Source organism: Microcebus murinus, chromosome 7 (assembly GCF_040939455.1).
Source record: "Microcebus murinus isolate Inina chromosome 7, M.murinus_Inina_mat1.0, whole genome shotgun sequence".
NCBI lineage: Eukaryota > Metazoa > Chordata > Mammalia > Primates > Cheirogaleidae > Microcebus > Microcebus murinus.
Window position 1 is genome coordinate 39,140,603 of NC_134110.1, and position 16,090 is coordinate 39,156,692.

A 16,090-nucleotide genomic window follows, 5' to 3' on the forward strand; every position below is an offset into this window, starting at 1 on the left:
GTTCCCCAAAGTCTCACGCAGTTCCAGGCACCTATTAAGCCTCTATAGTTCCTAACCATGACCTTATTGAATTTTTCCCCCTACAATACTCAGAACAATAACAAGATGGGAAAAGCTGCACAAAATGGATGGACTGGTAGCCGAATGGTCTATTTCTTTATGCAATTTTGCTGTGATCACTTATTGTAAATGAAGACGAATCTGCAAATCATGCCTGTTCGCCTGATGGAAATCAGCAATGGCTAATCAGCCAGTTGAGCAGAAGTCGGTGAGCTGCCAGAGACCATGACTGCTCAGTCAGCACAACCCTATATCACCAAGTCCTGTGTTAAGTGGCAGGATACAAAAGGACTGGCTTCCTTCCCCTACTCACACACACACACACACACACACACACACAAAAATCAATTTATGTTGAGCGGGCAGAGGGAAAAGGAAAAGAACAGAGCTCCCTGGAATCTAGGAAATGATGACTTTTCCAGGCACACACAAACTATCACGAAAGCACGTAAGGAACTACAGGAGCCATTCAGGATAACATTGCATGCAAACAGTTCTAAGGGGAAGACATTAACACTGTGTGAGTGGGTAGGTGCTCGCTCGGGGCATTCAAGTCAATAAATACTTGAGCAGGGAGCACCCGTAGGTGCTGGGGGTACAAAAAGCAAAGACAACACTTGTCTGGAGGAACTTGTACAATGGATAGAGACCACTATAACCAGAGGTTGCTGGCCTACAAGTGTTTGGTTTGGCCTCCGAGTGTCCCTTAAAAATCTGAGCTGGAAACATTTGACAATCAGGAGAATTTATATTTTTAAAGGCTTCTCTTTTAAAAGTGGAAGTTCTGGCAACACTGAATCTGTATTTTGGCATGTGGAAAAGGGGGGCGGGGAAGGAAGGATCAACCTGTAATCAAAGAGCAGCTGCCCCTAAGGAGAGGGGACACCTTGGTTTGTCTATCAGACACTCCCTGCTGTATACCTAGTGCATTCACATAATCTGCTCAGCCTCCTAAACGGCTGAGCTTGCAAGCTCTGGAAGGAGCACGCTGCCACAGCATCATACAATAGGGTGTGAGCTGTGACAGCTCGCGCCCTGGGTGGTGGGCAGGGATACAGAAGAAGGGGCACACTCAGGAGCAGTTTGGGGAGAAGAGGGAATGCTTCCCAGAGGAGGTGACCCCTACACGGAGTCACAAAGCATATGTTCATCAGGAGAGGAAGTAAGGGCAGGGACTGAATCCTGCCCCATTTCCCTGGCTGGCTGATTTTTCCCCTCTGTGTCAGATGCAAATCTTAGAGAAGACTCTGCAGACACAAACCTTCTAGAACAATCACATCATTCCAAGCCTTCAAAAGTATTCAAACTGTCCAAAGTATTCAAACCCCATAACCGGCCAGCTGCCTCTGGCCTAAAGAGCCTTATTTCTGACCCAAGCCAAGCGTCCCCAGGACAGAGCACTCCACCTTCAAGGGCAGTGAGGGCTGGGTTCTTATCCTAGCGACACCAGGCACTCAACAATTCAATACCTGCAAACTGAGAGCCTCTGACACAGCAGGTACTCGAGCTAATAATGGGAAGTCATTAAAAACTATTCAGTGGTTGAGTTTCAGGATGGAGTTTGCCATTTGAATAGCTCACTCCTTGGAGCAGGAAGGAGGGAGGGCAGGGAGACCGCAGGAAGCGCCTGCCAAGGACACGCTGCGGGCAGGAGGTGGTGGCGCTCTGAGGAGGGGGTTCTGGAGATGGCGATGGCAGCTGTCACTGCTGGACTAACACACGCAAGATAGTTGCACAGTCATGGTCAAGGGTGGCAGGAAGCCCTCAGGGAGAAACTGCGGAAACCTTACCGTGCTGCCAGGACAATATCCACGTGTTACAATTACTGAAACAGGTCTCTCCCTGTCCTTAGGCACCCTCAATTTTTTAAAGCCCTTTGCTTTTCCTTTTTAACAGGATAAGTAAGTATGCAGAGAATGTCTTCCTAATGGAGGAAGCATGTATGGAATTTCCAGACTCATGATAGGGAAGAGATACAGCCTTTGGGAGGCGTGGAAAGAGGACAGAGAGGGCTCCGGGCATTGGGGATGTTTGCAAGGGACAGGGGACAGCCCCCAATCCCCAGCACGTCTGAGGCACTGCTGTGGTTCCTCTCCTCTCAGAGAGGGCACATTTCTGGAGGGCCATCTACTCCCTGGTGCTCCAAGGGGGATGGTGACCATGGAAAGCCAAGCCTGCAGGATGACGTCACTGGTCTCTGGAGGGTCCACCTGAGAACACTGGCTGGGTGCTCTGCCTGCAAACCAGTCTGGCCGGGGGTTTTTATGGATCAAATGCAATCATTTGTTTTGTAAATAGTGATCTACCTCACAATAGAAGTGACCTCTCTTTAAAACCTCTAAGCAGGGAGATTGGCTGATGTGATCCCAAGGCTGCAGTTGGCCCCATTTGGATGAATAATTACCTAAGCAGCACTGGGACCACGGAACAAACACTGTCACAGTAAACGCCGGAAGGGACCTCTGTGTTCTACAGCTGCTCTCCTGTAAATTACTGGGGACCTTCCACTCAGAGGATATTTTCCTTTCTCTATTTTCTTTTGAAAAATGGGAAGGGCCAAGCATCCAACAAGAGGGTAACTGGTACTCTCTCTACCTCATTAACTATAATAGAATGTTATTCAGAGACTCCAGGCTGGCGACATCACAGGTGGACAGATCTCTCTAATCTCAGCCCTGTCCCAGCTCAAAACCCTCCATAGCTCCCATGGCCTGCAGGATAAAGTCCAAGCGCTCAGCAGGGTTTGAAAACTCCCTGGCTACCTCTTCAGGCCCACTTGGAATCCCTCAAACTTTGCCCTGTGAGCAGAAGTCCTTTCTGTCTCCATAATAAATGTCCTTTTCTCTCCCTCTCCCCTGCCAGAAGCAGGGTCCAGCTATCTTTCCCTGTGACCTCCAAATGGGCCTCCTGCTTCCACTGCTGACTGATCTATTGTCTGTCTACCCATAAAAAAGATCCGTAAAGATCCATAAAACCAGGCCCTGCTCCACTCAGCAGGAAGAGCATTTCCTATTCCCAAAGTCTTGGAATAGCACATCGGCCCTCCATGGCCTGGCACCTGAATGTCCACTCCACTGCAACCACACGCGTCTCTTGATAACTCTCCCCACCCAAACTTAGTGCTCTCTCAGGGCCTTCACACATGCGGTTCTCTTCACCTAGTTATGCCCCTCCCAGAAACTTTTTGGAAAGAAATTTAAAGAACTGACAACCATGAACATCTTGTCATGTGTGTTCCCGGTCTTTTGTTCCTTTCTGTATACATTCAAAGTGTGTAGGTGAAGGGCCAGGCGGAGTGGCTCCACGCCTGTAATCCTAGCACTCTGGGAGGCCGAGGCGGGAGGATCACTCAAGGTCAGGAGTTCGAAACCAGCCTGAGCAAGAGCGAGACCCCCGTCTCTACTAAAAATAGAAAGAAATTAATTGGCCAACTAAAAATATATACAAAAAATTAGCTGGGCATGGTGGTGCATGCCTGTAGTTCCAGCTACTCAGGAGGCTGAGGCAGGAGGATCGCTTGAGGCCAGGAGTTTGAGGTTACCGTGAGCTAGGCTGACGCCATGGCACTCTAGCCTGGGCAACAGAGTGAGACTCTGTCTCAAAAAAAAAAAGTGTAAGTGATATGTGTAGGTTTCTATGTACCCCTGTAACATGCAGACAAAAAAGGAGAAAAATAAATAAATAAACAAATAAATAAAGTTGAAGTAGGCTTTGACCCTCACAACCATCCCCAGATGATGACGGTGAGTTTGATATAGATCCTTCCAGCCCATTTTTTAAACATTCACATCCATCCTTAACATCCATAAGCAACATACAGCATGAGCTGTGGAATTCTCAATCTTGCCTGGGGCTGAGGCTACACATGTTTTCAATTTCACTACACAACGCTGTGCCGCCAGGCTGGTCTCCTAAGTGACCGCACACACTCACTGGCTGAGCTGAGGATCCGGTGCCTTGTCAGCACTTGAGTCAAACTTCCCACTTCTGACACACTTTAAAGCATGGTGCTCTCCAACTGGAGGCTAGATAGACAGTGACATATCCGTAAAACAGAATACTACTCAGCAATAAAAACTACCCAAGTACTGATACTTACAGCATCTGACCTCAAATGTATTATGTCAGGCGAAAGAAACCAAACCCAAGAGACTACACACTGTACAATTCCATTTATGTGACATTCTGGAAAAGGCAGCAATACTCTAAGGTCAGAAAACAAATCAGTGGTTGTTTAAAGCTGGGGGTAGAGGAGAAAAAAACTGACTACCAAAAGGGACAGGAGGGAATTTAGGGAGGTGATGGAATGGTCTATATGTTGATTGTGATGATTACATGACTATGCCACGCAGTTATATGCATTTATCAAAACTCATAGCGTTGTATACTAAACAGGGTGAATTTTACTGAATAGAAATCAGGCTTCAATAAACCTGACTTTATTAGTAAAATTTATAATCTTTTCACTTTTTTTTTTTTTTTTGAGACAGAGTCTCACTCTGTCACTCAGCCTAGAGTGCTGTGGCTCCACTCCGGCCTAGCTCACAGCAACTTCAAACCCCTGGGTTCAAGCAATCCTCCTGTTTGAGCCTCCCAAGTAGCTAGGACTAGAAGAGTGCACCTGGACACCCGGCTAATTTTTTCTATTATTATTTTTAGTAGAGGCAGGGTATTGCTCTTGTTCAGGCTGGTCTCCTGACCTCAAGTGATCCGCCTGCCTCGGCCTCCCAGAGTGCTAAGATTACAGGCGTGACCACTGCACCCAGCCATCTTTCCACATTTATCATCCATTTTGCTTTCTTCTTTTGAGAACTGCTTGTTTGTATCTTTTACCCTCTTTACTCTGAGGCTGTTTGTCTCTTTGTTATTGACTTTTGGGAATTCTTTGTGTATTCTAGATATTAGTGCTTTGTAATGTGTTATAAATGTTGTGAATATCTAAGTCTTTTATTCGGCTTTTAACACCATTATAGATTTTGTTGCTTAGATATGCTTTTCTCTTTAATACACAGTCATATTTATCAATTCTGTCTTGTTTGTGCTTTGCTCCTCTGGTTAACTTCTACCGAGTCTTCCTCTCTCACTCAAATGCCAATTCTTCAGACAGGATCTCAGTGTGAATGCCCTCGCCCCCCTAGTAACCATCCCTCCATTTTATTCTAGTACATATTATTTCATATTCTTTACAATAATGTTATTTTTTTTGAGACAGAGTCTCGCTTTGTTGCCCAGGCTAGAGTGAGTGCCGTGGCGTCAGCCTAGCTCACAGCAACCTCAAACTCCTGGGCTCAAGCAATCCTTCTGCCTCAGCCTCCCGAGTAGCTGGGACTACAGGCATGCGCCACCATGCCCGGCTAATTTTTTCTATATATATATTAGTTGGCCAATTAATTTCTTTCTATTTATGGTAGAGACGGGGTCTTGCTCTTGCTCAGGCTGGTTTCGAACTCCTGACCCCGAGCAATCCGCCCGCCTAGGCCTCCCAGAGTGCTAGGATTACAGGCGTGAGCCACGGGGCCGGCCAATAATGTTATTTTTTGTCTATTTCCATCTTTGTTTCCCCCACTTAACAATAAGCCTAAGAATTAGTACCACATCTACTTTGATCAATACTGAATACCCAAGGCCTTGAACAGAACTTTGCACGCAACAGGCATTCCACAAATATCTGCTGGATAAATAAGAGTGAAGAAAAATCCAACATAGGTGCATATGATGCATATACACACTTGAGCATGTAATACATGTTAATGACACATTAGTGCATCACAGGCAGCAACAAACATCACACATCTCACCAGAAAACAGCAAATTCAGATTTTGTGCAAATCTCATGGGCCACAATATTTACCTGAAATTCTAAAAATATTGAGATGCTATGATACAATAATCCTAGGATGAGGATTTGCTTTATTTTTTTTAATTTTTTTCAGCTTTATTGAGACAAAATTGTATATATTTAAGGTGTACATGTGATGCTTTGATATACGCATATAAGTCATTTTTCTAAATGTACACAGCTACAAGTGGCAAAACCAAAACCCTAATCCAGGCCTCTCTGGTTATTTCCAATTGATCTGGCTGTCTGGTGAGGATTTACTTTACAAATTAACTGAAAAATTAAAAAATTGATCTATATAAACAGTCTATTATGAAACTAAGCATCTGAATCAAAGGAATTTAAGTAAGCAATGAAACAGTCATGAACAGAAATATTGTGTACCCCAAAAAAGTGACATCGACAAAGTATATATAATATTCAGAAATGCCTACATCCTAATAGTAACTAAGAAAAAAAATCAGGATGCTAACATACACACCACGAATGCAATATTTTTAAAAATAAAGCAACAAAAAGACAAAACAGTGATTGTATTGATTGTATTCAACTCAAGAATTATTGTTTTTTATAGATTTACCCCCTCTAGACTTTTAAAGATAAAAGTAAGTTCATATTTCTTTCTTTTGAGGAAATTTAAATTTTCCTGGTCACAGTTCTGTCCAACAAAAGCCTGGAATCCCCAAGTCAGGTACCCTCCTCCTAAAGTTCTCCTTCCAGGTGCCTTTGTCATCTTCCTAAATTTAAATCTGAGAAGCTGCTCCTTGCTTATAATCCTTGGAAAGTGCCCGGTTTGCAGGACTCAGTTGAAATCGGTTCTGCCAGCAGGTCATTCAGGCAGGTCAAAAGCGTCGCAGCTCTGCCCCGCCCCACTCGCATCTCCTACCTCCACGGCCACACGGGCAGCCACCTTAGAGGACTTGCAGTCCCAAGGCTCAGGCGACTGGCACCCCTGCACTGCCAGCCCACTGCTTGCTGTCAGCCAGCTGGGACTCAGACTGTCTCCTCCCCTCCTGAGAGAGGTTTTTCAGGCTTTTGAGCCACACCACATGGGTTGGCTGTGGTCCCCTTTCAACCTGCCTTCCCTCTCTCCTAGCAGTGATGGTCGGCAACTTGCTACACTGGAAGCTTCCTGAAGACAGGGATGGTTTCTCACTCATTGCAGGACCCCTTGTGCCTGGCACTTACTCATTCTATCCATCAGATGCCTACCATGTCCCAGGCATTGTTCCAGAGCAGCGCTGGCCAATGGAAATATGGTTTGAGCCATATGTAATCTTAAATTTTCTAGTAGCCACAATAAAGTGAAAAGAAACAGGTGAAATTAATTTTGATAACATGGTATTTAACCCAATATATCCCAAACATTATCATGTCAATATGTAGTCAACAGTAAAGAATTGATTAATGAGATATTTTACGTTCCTTTTTTCACACTAAGTTTTCGAAATCTGATGTGTATTTACCACGCATGACACGTCGCAATTTCATTTCAAGTGCCCAATACCCACATGAGGCTTGCAGCTGCCATATCAGACAGCACAGTTCTAGATGCTGGGAACACAACAGCGGATAGTCCAGAGCCCACTACTGCGGCCACATCCACCGCCACCGCCTGCACCCTTCACCCGCAGCACCTGCAGGTGTATCCCAGGTGCTCTGGCGTCTGACCCTGATTTAGTTTCTTTTCAACACAGCAGCCAGATTGGCCAATTCAAAAGCTGAAACAGATCGAATTACTTATCTGCTTAAAACCCTTCAGTGGCTTCCCTTTCTATAGAGTAAAAGGACAGAATCAATAGAATGGCCCAAAGCCTTCCTGCACGCTGATTTCCCCTCTCCCCCTGTCTACCCAGCTGGTGCTGCTCCCATCTCATGCTTCTGGCTGCTCGTCTACCCCACAGGCCCACTCTGCCTCTGCCTCTGTCCTGAGCCTTCCCAGGGCATGAAACTCCCATCCCCAGACTAACCCATTCCTCTCCTTCAGGAGGGCTCCAACGTCAGCTGCTCCTCGGTGGAGCCTTCCCTGACCAGGCAACTTAACATGGCCCCCAGCACAGTCCTCCAGATGCTGCCCTGCCCCCCCCAGCTCCCACAGAACTTAGCACCTCCTATTACACCACCTACGTCCTGACTTAGTCCATCTGCTGTGACTCACCTGTCTAACCCAACTGTAACATAACCTCTGTCCTTTTTTTATTTCTTTTTGAATCTCCAACACCTAGAACAGTGCTTGACACAGAGTTGGCCCACCATAAGCATATGATGAATGAAAGAAAATGAATGAATGAATAAATGGATGGCCGTAACCTCTCAGCCTTAAGGAGCTTACAATTTTGTGGGAGAACGCAGACATACGGCCTATCAGGAAGATAAGTACTAAGGAGAAAAACAAAAATCAGGAAGGGGGATGGGAGAAAGAGAGGTTGGCATTTTACGAGGCTCCCAACCAAAGGAAAATAATAACAAAAATAATAAATATAGCAACCACCCCTAATGTAGAAACTATCACGTGCCAGGCCCTGCACCTTTGGACTGCAGTTAGTTTTTGCCTGCAAGATCTCCATCCATTCCTGACTCTTGCCAGGGACCAGCCTGCCCCCCCACACACACACTGTGTGGCTTCCACTAGGACAGATGTGACAGGAGGGCAGGGATTTTTGTCTCTTTTGCTCCCTGCTGGGTTTCCAGCAGCTACAGCAGTGCCTGGCACACAGCAACTACTCAGTAAATAAATGAATCCATCAATCAATCTTGAACCAAGTAGCAAATGTTAGGCCTAATTCACCAAGGGGGGGGGGGGGAGAGTCCAGAAGAATAATAAATAATAACAATTGCTTTTATGTCTTACTCAAGGGCTTACTTCCTCTGTGCTAAGTGCTTCTGCACCATCTCTGGGAGGGAGAGACTCTTCTCCTCCCCTGATCAGCAGCTGAGGAAATGGAGGCACCGTGAGCTTAAGTGACTTGCAGAGGCAGTCTGACATCTGAGGGGACAGCCATCTGACGCCTGTCCTTTCAGAGACCCGCTTCTGCAGCTTACTTGCTGTCTTATCTTTTCTAACTTATATCAGCCGGGGTTTCTTTCTGATGCTTGCAAACACATGCAGTGAAGTAACTGCCATCTTATGATCTATATAACCAGAATGTTGCCTTTACACATTAAAATGTGTTCAGAAACCACTACTTTATGCAGCCACAGAAAGTAATAAAATAAAGCTCAACGAGTGTAACAGTAATAATATTAGCTAACTCTCACTAAGTGCTTAATACCAGCCCAGGCCCTCTGCCAAACACTTTCTGTTCATCACTGATTTCTTCCTCACAGCAAACTATAAGGTTGGTGCTTTATTATCCCCATTTTATAGATGAGGAAACTGAGGCTTAGAGAAGTGAAGTTAATATGCCTAAAAGGAACTTAGGTCTGCATTCCCTAGCTCCATTAGCTGTCCCCATGCCTCCCTCTCTGTCTAGTTTCCTTCTCTTTCTTTAGTGTTCTTTCCCTGCAGGGGAGCTCCCCACTTCCCACCCACAGGGCAAGCTGTTGTACATGCAAAGAGACAGTGCCTGTGCACTGAGTAGCTGCTTGTTTCCTAGAAGACAAGGAGTTCTTCACAGCCACCTGAGTCAACAAAGTACCAGGGCTATGTTGAGCACCAGATGCCCCTGTTCTCAAGAAGTTCACAGTCAAGGATGATAAAGGGCAAATAAACAGAACAACAGCCCATGGTCCCCACCAAAAAAAAAAAAAGACAGACAACTCAGAATTTTTCAATTAAAAAATAAATGAGGCCATTTCAGCATCATCATGTATGTAAGTCTTACATTTTGTGAGCTGACATAGTTTTTGTTTTGGGGGATTTTTATTTTGTTTTTTGAGACAGAGTCTCCATTGCCCGGGCTAGAGTGCCGTGGCGTCAGCCTAGCTCACAGCAACCTCGATCTCCTGGGCTCAAGCAACCCTTCTTCCTCAGCTTCTCAAGTAGTTGGGACTACAGGCATGCACCACCATGCCCAGCTAATTTTTTCTATATATATTTTTAGTTGTCTAGCTAATTTCTCTCTATTTTCAGCAGAGACGGGGTCTCACTCTTGCTCAGGCTGGTCTCTAACTCCTGAGCTCAAAGGATCCACCCGCCTCAACCTCCCAGAGTGCTAGGATTACAGGAGTGAGCCTCCACACCTGGCCCCATTGTTTTGGTTTTTAATGAGAGGGCTGCAGAAGAGGCCACTAAAATCTTGATAATGCTTAGGGTCTCTAAAGGAACCCTGGATGTGTATCCAGGGTAGGGGTGGGTACCCAGAAGAGTTTGAGGGGTGGGTAGTGATCATGGCAAAACAAAAAAAAGCTCTATCTCCCATGCGCTGTGAAGGTGGATAATAATTAAATCCTGGAACCTAGTTTTGGTCACAAAGATGAGCAGGATGCCTGGATACAGCCTTCTATAAATGATCATAGATTTTACACCAAGACTGAGGCTTTCGACCTGTACCCATGACACAGCCCAGAACTTTCCTAGCACCACGGTCCTCACCCAACGCCTCTTGGTCCCACTGTGTCAACCTGCTCTACTGGGGCAAAAAGGCCAGCAGCCAGAGCAAGCGCTACCTTGGTGCAAGACGTTCAAGTGTCTCTTGGTGCCCCAGGTGAGTGAGGAGGGTGGGGAACCATTCAATCCTCTTGCTCCAGGCCAAGGAGTACCCTTTGCTTGTTCTTAATTTCACTGTCCTGTAATTTCTGGGAATGGGCCTGGGAATCAGATGGCCCTGGTCCAAATCCCAGTGGCTCAGCCACTCCCTAGCTGTGTGATCTGGGGTGATACTTTTAACCACTGTAAGCTGTAGCTTCCTCATCTGCAAAATAACAACAATAATAATTCTATTTTATAGCATTGTTGGGAGATTAAATGAGATAATAGATCTAAAGCATTTAGAACCAAGCCTGGCCCTCAGCAAGAACTCCACCACCACTGCCGGACATTTTATCGTAAGTGCCCTCATGGGGCTGTGGGAGCATAAACATGAAGCGTGTGCTTGTCATGATAAACAATGTCAATGTTCTCTATTGTTGTTGCTGTTGTTATTATTATTATTACTATTAGTTTCTTAGATTACTTGGGGCCAGAAAAACAGAGGAGAAAGAGGAGGCTCCTACCAAAGGACCCATTTGGGGAGCAGTCTATACGACCTAGAATTTCTGAGATTTTCTAGGGAAGATAGTGAAGCAATTGTCAAAAGGACTAACAATGGGGTGAGACTCTGTCTCAAAAAAAATAATAAGGGCTGACAATGGTCAAAATTATTCCAGATCATTGATCTGATCCTGTTTCAGGTCAGGGTCCCACCCACAAACACGGAGTATATAAAGGGGAGTCCTGGTCCCTTAAAGAGATCACAAACTGGTATTAGGAAAAAAAAAAACAGATAAATTGTCCTGTCTACAACCGACTATGAAAGGAAATATAAAATAAAAAGCCTGAGGGTGTAGAAGGGCCATCTGATATCTAAAACACACAGCAAAGGCCTACAGCCTGCTCTCCAAAAGACACACACTGGCAACTGTATGTGGTCCTAAGCCCCCTCGAAAAATCTGCCATTGGTCCACCCAACATCAGGGACATTCACACAAAGAGAAAGAAAGGAAGGGTGTCCTATTGCCCAGGAGACTCCTTGGCTGACCTACTAGAGAAAGGTGTCCATCTTGGGCAGGCAGAAGGCCCAGGCACGAAAAACACAGGCTCCAGAACCCGGCCAGTGTGCCAACCTGCCACTCAAGAGGAAAAACACTAAAGAACAAGGGTCTGATCTGATGTGTTCAGAATTCACCAGGTTTTCAGACCAGCAATCATACCAACCAGTGCAGGTCAGATATTTCAGAACAGAGAGAACTCCCTCTTCCCAGTCCAGAAAAGCTCCAGCCAGGGAAACAGACAGTGCTGGGGCGGGGGCAGGGGCGGGACGTGTAAGAAAGAGGAAAAGGAAAGTTAATCAAGAAACTGATTTTTCCCACTTTTCAAGAGAAGCTGGTTTATGCAATATTCTATACTCAAGATAGGTGAAGCAGCAGCAAGAAGCCACCCTTAAGCAGGCAAAACAACAATACAGCCACCTAACAAATCACCCTGGGGATTCAATGGGTACAGTACTATGACCCACAATAAACCCGCCCCGCCTTTCCATTACCAGATCCATAAGTAAAATTCCAGTTGGGCCCCAGTGCCAAGGCCTCAGACCACGAGGCACGTCCTCACCTCCACGATGGAACTCATCTCAAATAGCAGAGACCAGGCCACGAGGTTTCTCCCAACCGTGGATTGTGTTTGTCCTTCTGTGGCTTCTAATGAAGGTTTTTCTCCCAATAAATGTTTAAGGAAGTTCCATGTAGGGTCCAGAGGATTGATGCAACCCCCTTCTCTGCTGATGAGAGCTCTAGAAAGACTGGCTATGAACACAGGACTGTGTCAAGTTGAACAAGCCTCAACTTGTCTCTGCCAGTATGCAAAATAGGTCTGCAACATCCTATAACAGAGAGCACAGCAGATGCAGTCCGTACATCCTCAGGCCCCCGCCCACCCGCCCCAGACATGTTCCTCCCGGGTTTCCTCCGGCAACAAAACAGCTCCAGTGGCCAAGGACTGGCAGTGGCGGGGTGGGCCAGAGGGGGCTGCCAGCTCTCTCTGGAAAACATTAAGACCAGAAAGGAAACACCAAAACCTCACCCTCTTGTCCCTAAACCCTCACAAGTGATTTCTTCTCTTCTCTACTCTTCTAGAAAGGCCTGAAGTCAGGAGTTCAGGTGAACAGAACAATATTCTATGCCTGCAAACTATCGGGAAGAGTCGTGATGTTATCCACACACAGACACACGCAGCCTCATGGCTGTGCTTCCTGGAAGTCTACACCCAGACTACAAACACTGGCATAAATAAAAGCACATTAGCCAGGAGAAGGCAAACTTAATTAAACCAACAACCCATCCAAAAAGAATTACCATGATGAGGGTAGGGGAGCACTCTGCAAACCCATAAATGCAATGCAGAAACAGAGAAAGTTTCAAAACACAGAGTTACTGAGTTTTCGGAAATCACCTTGGCCCAGCCCTGAGGGGTGTCGGGGAGGGGGGGAAGGGATGGTCAAAGGATGGAGGCAGCATCACACACAGTTCACAGACCTCCAGTTTTTCGCAAAAGGGGCCTCCACAGGGGAGGGGGGGAAGGGATGGTCAAAGGATGGAGGCAGCATCACACACAGTTCACAGACCTCCAGTTTTTCGCAAAAGGGGCCTCCACACCGCACCGCGGCCCCAAATCTGTACTGACTGGAGAGGGGTCTATTTTTAGGGATTAGGTAATGTGCCTTTTATCCAGTGCATAAAATCCAGAACCACCTCAATGCACTGGCCATCCGGTGTCGTCCCTCTCCCCTCCCCCCCTTCCCAACCGCCCAAACTCGCTGCCAGTCTGGAGGCTGCGGATGAGGAAAGTGCACGGTTAGCTCTCACACATGGCATTCCGAAAGCCCCTTTCCTCTGTCCAACTCCTCACTGTGCATCTCTCCCCGCAACGCCAAGGCTTGCGAGTTTCCAGAAACGCAGAGGACAAAATTGGAACTTACTGGAGGGTGGATCCCGCCGTATCTCCACAGGTCACCGGGGCCGCCAACATCCTTTCCGCGTGGAAATCCACTTGGGGGTTCCGGGGTGCCAGGGCCCATCCTCGTTCGCGGCTCCCGGCCGCCCCTCCTCGCCCGGGCCGCCCCGAGCGCGACCGGCCCGCGGGCCCATGTGCTCGGCGGCCACACGCGCTCTGCCCCGAGCAGCGCGGGGCTGGCGGGTGGCCCGTGACGTCACGGCGGCTCGCGCTCCGGGCCGCGGGGGAGGGGGAAGCGCGCGCCGCCCGGCCCGCCGCGTGCGCCTCGGTCCCCGCGCGCCCGGCGGTGCCCAGCTCCCCGCCCGCCTCCCCGTGCGCCCCTCAGCCCGCTGCCCGGGCAGCGCGGGGCTCCGAGCCCGGGAGGGCCCCGCGCGGAGGTGGGGTGGGCCTGGGCCCCAGCGGCCGCCGAGGGCCCAGATGGCGCGGGGGAGGTCGCGCCCCGCGCTGGGCCGGGGTCCTCGTTGCACTCAGGCTGGGGATCCTCCGAGCTACCTGCGAGCCGGGTGATGCCAGTTCGCGTGTGCGCTGCGCTTTCCACCGCCCTTCTTTACGCCGTCCTCCCCACCCCGGCGTCCTGGAGGCAGGGAGTCTTCCCACTTTCCAGATGGGGAAGGCGAGTTCGGTGAAGCAGAAGGACCAGGATGCTCTGACATGGGTGCAGTTCCCGCAGACGACCCCTAGCTTAGCTCCATTGCCGGTGATCCGAGCGCCTTCTTGGGTACCACCCAGCATCCGCGGGCCTGCTGAGAGGGGCGCTCACCTTCCCGCCTCCTTCGACGTCTCCCGCTGTTTCCAGCAGCTGAGTTGCAAGCCCGTGCGGAGGGCCAGCTGTCTGCTCCCTCCACTCCGGGCAGGGTTGACCTACACAGTGTATTCAACTGCCCCTCGAATGCCCAGTAGCTCCTCCAAAGGAACGAGACAACGCTGGTCTCCCGCGTGGATGTGTTTTAATCTTGTTTTCTTTGCATAAACCCGGGGCTAGACAGACGCAAGAAGCTGCATGGGTTCAGTTCAGCGTTGATGGAGCACCTACGGGGGGCGGGAGCCAGGCGCTCTCTGCTAGGTGGTGGGCAGGGGCGTGAAAGATGCATTGCACACAGACCCCAGAAGGCCATCACAGTCCAGTGGAAAGCTGGCCACACAAACGGGTAATTTTAATATTACGGAACTGAAGGCTCTCGGGGGCCCAGTACCCTACATCCCATATATTTCAACGCACCCAGGGGGGTTTTGTCTCCTCCTTCCCTCTGTGTTGTGTTCCATTTCTCCCCTTCCCGTGGCTTCTTCCCTACTGGAATAGTTTTCCTCTCTTGAAAAAGGAAAAAAAAAAAACTTCCGTTGAGGCTCCTGCATCGCCTGTTTCACGTATTAGTTTATAACCGCTGAGCGCCGGCTTCGTGCCTGGCTCCCTGCGAGGGGGTGCAAAGGACTAGGCTACGGTTGTCATTTACTTGTCAGCTACCTCTTAAGATGGGGAGAGACGATGATGATTACAAACCTCTTGCGTGTGCACACGGTGCTGTCGGAGCTGTGAGAACTTAGTTTTTTCACTGCTTAGACATTTTTCCAGGAACAAACTGCAGTGACCCTGGGGAAGCCAGTGTTCTGCTGGATCCTGGCCAACCTTCTGACTGCAAACGCAACTCAGTTAGCCGGGTCGGATGGAGTCCCTGGCAAATTATGCTGGGTCCTTCCTATTAGCTGTCTGTGCTGAAAATCTCCCCTGGATGAGAAGACTCCTTCACCCAGGGCTCACTTAGCCTTGACCTTGACTTTGCTTGTGTGCTCTGGGTCTGTAACTCTGCAGCACTCATCTTAGATTCACATTTTTCCCTTTTTAAAATTCCTTTTTAAGAATTAAAAAAAAAATTTTTTTTCAGTAAAAGCACAAAGAAGAGAGTAGTATTTCAATACTCCTACCATCCAAAATGAATATTTTGGTATATCTGAGTCTAATTTTTTTTAAAGTCACTTCTTCTTATTGCAAAAGTGATACAATATGTATACATTGTCAAAAATTAAAACTTGGCAGAAAAATACAGAAAAGAAAAACAAATTTTAGCAGCCAGAAATAATTTTCATGAAAATAGTCTAGACATCTTTTGAGGCACATATATAGATATAGATATATAGATGTAGTTATTGATGTAGCTATCCATATGAATGGATGAAGAGTTGACAGATAGGAAAAGTAAATTTATTTTAAAGTGTTAATAACTCATAGTTGCTATTAATATTTTTAAATTTAAAGGGCTTAATTTTCTTTTAGAAGAAAAGTTAACATAGGCCGGGCGCGGTGGCTCACGCCTGTAATCCTAGCTCTTGGGAGGCCGAGGCGGGCGGATTGCTCAAGGTCAGGAGTTCAAAACCAGCCTGAGCAAGAGCAAGACCCTGTCTCTACTATAAATAGAAAGAAATTAATTGGCCAACTGATATATATATAAAAAATTAGCCGGGCATGGTGGCGCATGCCTGTAGTCCCAGCTACTCGGGAGGCTGAGGCAGAAGGATCGCTCGAGCCCAGGAGATTGAGGTTGCTGTGA

The 16,090-nt window shown here is 47.6% G+C and overlaps 1 long non-coding RNA gene across 1 annotated transcript in view; it reads right to left on the reverse strand.

The window, feature by feature from the left end:
* Nucleotides 1-13,718, reverse strand: part of LOC105882751 (uncharacterized) — a 237,734-nt gene extending 224,016 nt beyond the window's left edge. Inside the window, exon 1 of the long non-coding RNA XR_012920150.1 lies at nucleotides 13,513-13,718. This is a non-coding gene — a long non-coding RNA (uncharacterized LOC105882751). The remainder of the gene's footprint in view (nucleotides 1-13,512) is intronic.
* Between the last annotated feature and the right edge of the window lie 2,372 nt (nucleotides 13,719-16,090).